Genomic DNA, 6,438 nt, shown 5'->3' on the forward strand with positions numbered 1-6,438 from the left:
CTTCAGGCCCAATCTTTGAAATAATGGAGTGTTTTGTACAACATTTTTCTGCTGGGTTTGGTTGCTTTGTTTGAACTTTTTCTCCTGATGGTAACCCCCTTTCGGTTGGTCATCAGAAGATTTGTTCCTATTTCCTCCATTCCGAGTCATTCTCATCGCCTGGAGAACGTCTGTTTCTTCTATGAACCGGGCTGCCATAGAATAAGGAGCGGCCAGGCTTTGGGGCTCTTTGTTTATCAACTCCACAATATACCTCTCATTGTGTTCTGGATCCAGGTTCCTTCGAAATATGCTTAGAGCCTCCCTTTCGTCGAGATTCGAAACTTTGTTGATGGCTTCCTGGAATCTCCGCATGTAAGTTGAGAGTGCTTCGTTATCATATTGGCGGATTGTCTCCAGGAAACTCCCTTGAGCTATCTATTCGAAGTAGTTGAGGTGCTCTTCCGGATCCCCCAATCCATCGAAAGAGTCAAAGTTGTAGTGTTTGAGATTTTTCTGTCGAGGGATGGCTTCTAGGGAGTGGCTGAAAGGCGTGAGGGTCTCCGCAACTTCCAACCCAGAATCTTTCTCCATTTTTCTCTGGAGCTCATAAATCATGTCCTTAAGATCTTTCTGGCCTTCCTCTTCGTCATCAGAAATGAGCTCGAGGGTAGGGTCCCTCCGAGTTCTTTTGCCTCTTGTTTTAGCTAGGAGCATCTCCTCCTCCAACTGTATTATTTTATGATTTTTTTGCTCCAGCTTTGCCTCTTCTTCCTTTCTTATCTGTTCTCTGATTTCTTCTAACTTTTTCTTTCTGTTTGCTTCTGTCTCCTTCTTACTAGGCTCTTTTTTATTCTTTTTTGCCTTAGTTCCGATTTGGTCGAAGACAGATCTCCTGGATTACTGGGAATCCCCGAACTCTTCTTGCTCATTATCTTGTTCAAATTCTATCTGAGCCTGGGCTTGTTCGTCTCTGTAGAGCCTGATTGCTTCAACAAGTTCATGGCTTGTTAAATTAGCCATATGCTCCTCTGCAACTGGAACATTGGTGTACGTGTACTGAGTGAGCTCTATGACATTTATGGTGTCCCTGACCGGGGTATGCTGCGTCAGTGGTTGCTCCTGGAGGGTCTCCCTGTCTCCTCCAGGTTCTTGAACTTGAGAGGGGTCCTGATCCTGAATATGGGTACTAGCGGAGGGCCTACCAGCGGTACTTTTTCCTGGTCTTGCCATTACCACAATTGTACAAACAACTGACCAAGATTTGAGGCTACAAATGTGGATCTGAGGTTGTTTTTTTTTTGAAGATTACAAAAAATCTCCAGAATAACAGCAAACAAACTTTCTGGGTTTTTCTAACAGCAATACTAAACAAGAACATCAGGCTCTAGAACACAAAAGAAAATATGCAAGCTAAAACAGTTCTGGGTTTTAAAATTACCAAGACTATTAAACCCCAGGCTTCAAGACTATCAAGATTATCAAACCCTGAACAACCAAAATTTAATAAACAAGAGCGGGCTCACCCAAACGTGGTCTAAAGTAACGAGTTCACACAAACGTGGCTAAAATGAACATTCATATTCAAGAAAGGTTATGGTTGCTTGTGTTCTTACAGGCTTAAAAGTGGACTCTCTCAAGAGTTTGCTGATGAAGATGAATCCAGGGGCACCGAAACCCAAGGATGGAGCGCCCCTCCTTCTAGCGCCAAATGATAACTCCGGTGAGCGGGCGGCTCCGTCCGACGCCGTTCCTGGACCTTCTGGGTATAAGTGAGGTGTAGCTGCTAGTTGGGCGCCTGCAAAACAACACCGGAAGGGGGGTTTGGCTCCCACGGCGCCTCTGATGTAAGAATAAGAACAGGGTTTTGGAGAGGATAAAGATGAAGATGTATGTAGTGGAAATGCTGCTGTGTGTGTATGAATATATGAGAGAGAGTGAGTGTGCAAGAGTGTATATATTTCTAACCCCTAAACCCTTCAGCCTTGGGGGTATATATAGCCCAAAGGTAGGATTTAGGGGTAGTTACCTCTAAATCTGGGCCGTTGGATCTTGGGAGTGGAGGACGCCTGGCTTGGATGGATTGCTTACACGGGTCCAGGGGAGGACCACCTCCAGAGTGTCCTAACGGCCTTCTGACACGCGCTGTGCTTGTCTGGTGTGTTGGTTGTTGATAGCTGTCATAGTCACGTGCCTACGTATCCTTCCTTGACTGGTTGTGGGATGTGCAAGCGTTTGCTGGGTCCCCCTCATGGTGGTCTTAGCCCTGATCCGGATCCGGGTATGCAGGTGGATCCGGATCCGGGTAATAGGATAGACCCGGGCCTGGGCTCCTATGCTTGATTGGCCTGGGAGAGGGGGGTCTTAGTAGGTTAGTTGAGTCTGTATTCCTTTAGTACAGGTTGACGCCTATCCGAACCTCTTATACCCTATCAAAATAAGCACTATTCTATTTATGAGTACCCAAACGCACATCTAAATATAAAAAATCACAACTTTAGATATAAAAGTTACATTACATAATTATTACGCGTACACATGGCAGATTTGTGAAATTGTTTACATAGGATAGCCTGGTCCATCCGAAACTTAAAAAGTCCCGTCCACTTAAATATATACCGACAAATTCTCTACATTGTATTTCTCATATTAAACACTAATATTTGCAAAAAAAACACTAATATTATCGTATCCAAATGTAATTATACATATTAATTGAAGGTGCAGTATAGGGGACCCCGAATAACCGTGAGCTTAAGTAATTATAAGGTGTTTTACAGCATGAAAAATACGTTACATTTTCTCTTTTAAAAAGACAGAGAAACTGAGTATTTGACAAATCCGCATGAACGTGAGATGGGAAAATACTAAATGTAAGTATGCAAAGGCAAATATATTAGTACAAGAAAACTATATTTATGGGTCCACAGACGGAGATATAGGTACAGATATCATATCATTCTAATCCAAAACAAAGATGAATGATTGAGTAAAACAGGATAAAACGAGTAGGAGGATGGGGGAAAATGGTGCTCAAGCACCCTATATCATTCACGCGACAAGTGTCCCAGTGCAAACTTAGTGCACATACATGTCACACCTTCTACCCACTGATCCCATTTTTTCCTCTCTATATATACCCCCATACATTTCCCTATTAGCCGACTCGTATTACTATTTCATTTTGACAAATAAAAAGATGAAGCACAAAATATTCTATATCACTGGTGTTCTAGTACTAATCTTTTTCTTCACCAATATCTCATCAGCGTTTAGTGGAGGACGGAAGATGGGTTCACCAGAAAAGAGTGGGTCGTCAACTGAAGATGGCACTGGGTCAGCACATGGTCCTAACTGGGAATACAACTGGGGTTGGGGCTCAACGCCAAATAGTGGATGGGGTTATGGTTCTAGATCAGGCAGGTCTCCTAATGGGTTTGGGAAGGTTTTGGCTATGGTTCAGGTTCTGGTTCCGACTCTGGATTCGGGTATGGGTCTGGGTATGGTTACGGAACTGGTGGAGGTGGTGCTCATGGTGGTGGATATGGTTCCGGAAGTGGTTCTGGAAGTGCTCATGGTACTGGTGGATATGTGTCTGGAAGTAGCGTCGGACATACATCAACCCATGGGTGATGATGTTGTGTCTCTAACCAACCCTTGTTTATGTTAATGAATAATGATAATATTTATATAGCTTGTGATAAGTGGCATTTTATACCACTTAGAACGTCTTAAAATGGCTTAAATTGGTGTCTTGAAATCAAGTATTTTGTGTATTTGATGCGTTTTTCTAGTGTTTATGCATTTCAGGGTATTAGTTGCATTTCGGGGGAGGAATCATCAAGAATAAGCCTTAGCATGTGTTCACCATTGCGAGGGGAAAGGAACGGGCAGATTACGGCGAAGAAACGGAGCAAAATTGGATTTTTTCCAGTGGAGGCCTGCGCGCCCGCGCAGCTGTGCTGAGGCGCAGCTGTGCTGAGCGGCCGCGCAGCAACCTGCGCGCCGGCGCAGATATGCTGAGCGGCCGTGCAGGGTCGGGAATTTTGCTGAATTATTTTAGACTTCTACTTCTGTTTGGCTTCCAACTTCTATGTAATCTGAGTTTTATGGGACTATTATATAAGTATATTTGAGACGTTTTCACAAAGAGGATTAATAAGAAAAAGAAGATTGTGTTTTACGTAAGAAGCGAAGGAGATAAGGAAGAAGACCGATTTAGCACACCGCAACGAAGAGGAAGCATACTTTCTTGTGATTCTTGTTTCGTTGTAACGTTGGATGCTAGTTTTCTTGCTTTGACTTATTTACTCTTGTGACGTACTCTGTTTTAATATAATTAGTTTAGTTATTATTTTCTTGTGTTTGTTTATCATGATTTCATATGAACCCATGATGGCGATAAGTTCTATTATGGGCTAATCGTGATCATGGGGTTGCAACGGATTTATTATGGAATTATTTAGTTAATTGTTTAATACTTTAGTGTGTGATGATTGCTTGATATCTAGTATTGGTTGTGCGTATTCGTCTTATGTGCGTCGCGAACATATAAGATAGGGTGTTAATCTCTTGTGAAGCGACGGTGGATCTTGAGATTTAGAACTTGCCATGCTAGCATAGGTTCATGTACGTTGTGCATGATTAGTGGGTAACTCTAACAGTTTTATTTGCCCTATGTAATCAAAAAGGAATAACTTGTGCTTAAATCGTTGTGTTGTCAATTTCTGTAGACATATAGGAACTCAACATAATTGATGACTATTCGACTTCTATCTTAATTGTGGATGCTTGGTAGAATGGTATTAGTACAATGAAAGTTGGCTTTTATCAGTTTCGTGTTATTCGATTAATATCATCACTGTCACATGCTAAAGGTAATAACAATGGCTATAGAAGAAAGTAATAATGAAGTTGTGATCTCATGAGTATTTTATTATTGATAAATTGAAGTGTTAGTTAAGTGGTTAATTAAGTAGTTAATTATAGTTAATATTTAATTAACAATTTTAAGTGTTATTATCTTAACATTGAGAAGTAATCATACATTGGTGAGTGAGTTTAATTAGACAATAATTTAGTCTGAGTCTCTGAGGGAACGAACTAGAAAATATTCTATATTACTTGCGAACGCGTATACTTGCGTGAATATTAGCGCGTGTTTTCGCCCTAACAAGTTTTTGGCGCCGCTGCCGGGGACTCGGCGTATTTGTTTAGTTTATGTACTTACCATCATTGGTCATTAGGACTCAGTGATTAGGACGTAGTAGTTACTTATTTTTTTCTGGTTGTGTTTCAGGTACTTTAGCAAGCGTTTATGCAAACTCGTTCTCGTGCTCGCAAGAGGACTTTAGATACAGCTGAGGAGACAGACGAAGTTCTTGATATTCCGGAAAAGTTAGATTTTGAGGATTCGGATTCAGGAACTGAGCAGAAAGAACTAGTAAACATGGGAGATCGTATTGTTCAAGCTGATCCAGCTCTTATGGATTTTTCTCGGCCTAAAATTGATGACATTCAGTCAAGCATCCTTCATCCGGCTATTCAAGCTAACACCTTTGAAATCAAGCCGGGCACTATTCAGATGGTGCAGAATTCTGTTTCTTTTGGAGGAGCGGCAACTGAAGACCCCAACATGCACATAAGGAATTTTGTCGAGATCTGCATCACTTTTAAGTATAATGGCGTGACTGATGAGGCTATCAAGTTGAGGCTTTTCCCATTCTCACTAAGGGACAAGGCTAAAGACTGGTTACATTCTGAACCAGCTGGGTCCATCACTACGTGGCAAGATCTTGCGCAAAAGTTTCTGGTGAAGTTTTATCCGATGGCAAAGACTGCTGCTATGAGGAGTGCTCTTACTCAGTTTGCGCAGCAACCTACAGAATCTATGTGCGAGGCTTGGGAACGCTACAAGGAAATGTTGAGAAAATGTCCACATTATGGAATGCCGGATTGGATGGTGATCACTGGTTTCTATAATGGTTTGGGGGCCCAATCTCGGCCTATGCTCGATGCAGCAGCTGGAGGCACCTTATGGGCTAAAAGCTATACTGAGGCGTATAATCTTATCGAGACGATGGCTGCAAATGAGCATCAAAACCCAACTCAGAGGATGACGTCAGGCAAGGTAGCAGGTATTCTGGAAGTTGATGCAGCCACCGCTATTGTAGCCCAGCTCCAAGCGCTATCAATGAAGGTTGATTCTCTGGCTACGTATGGAGTTAATCAAATAGCTATGGTTTGTAAGCTTTGTGCAGGTTCTCATGCTACGAATCAGTGTTCTCTTGTAAACGAATCTGTTCAGTATGTGAATAATTATCAGCGACAACAGCAGCCTGTGCCAGCGACCTATCATCCTAACAACAGAAATCATCCAAATTTCAGCTGGGGGAATAATCAGAATGCTATTCAGCCACCATATCAGCAAGGAGTGAGTAAACAGTTTAACCCACCTGG

General features: G+C 42.1%; 1 non-coding gene and 1 pseudogene across 1 annotated transcript; one reads left to right on the top strand and one right to left on the bottom strand.

Moving 5' to 3' along the window:
- Positions 1–2,977: 2,977 nt before the first annotated feature.
- On the top strand, positions 2,978–4,333 carry LOC141720814 (uncharacterized; annotated as a pseudogene).
- Positions 4,334–5,821: 1,488 nt separating this feature from the next.
- LOC141722712 (small nucleolar RNA R71) lies at positions 5,822–5,928 on the bottom strand. The gene has a single exon (XR_012575717.1). It is a non-coding gene; the product is annotated as a small nucleolar RNA R71 (small nucleolar RNA).
- Positions 5,929–6,438: the final 510 nt, after the last annotated feature.

Source organism: Apium graveolens, chromosome 4, assembly GCF_009905375.1.
Source record: "Apium graveolens cultivar Ventura chromosome 4, ASM990537v1, whole genome shotgun sequence".
NCBI lineage: Eukaryota > Viridiplantae > Streptophyta > Magnoliopsida > Apiales > Apiaceae > Apium > Apium graveolens.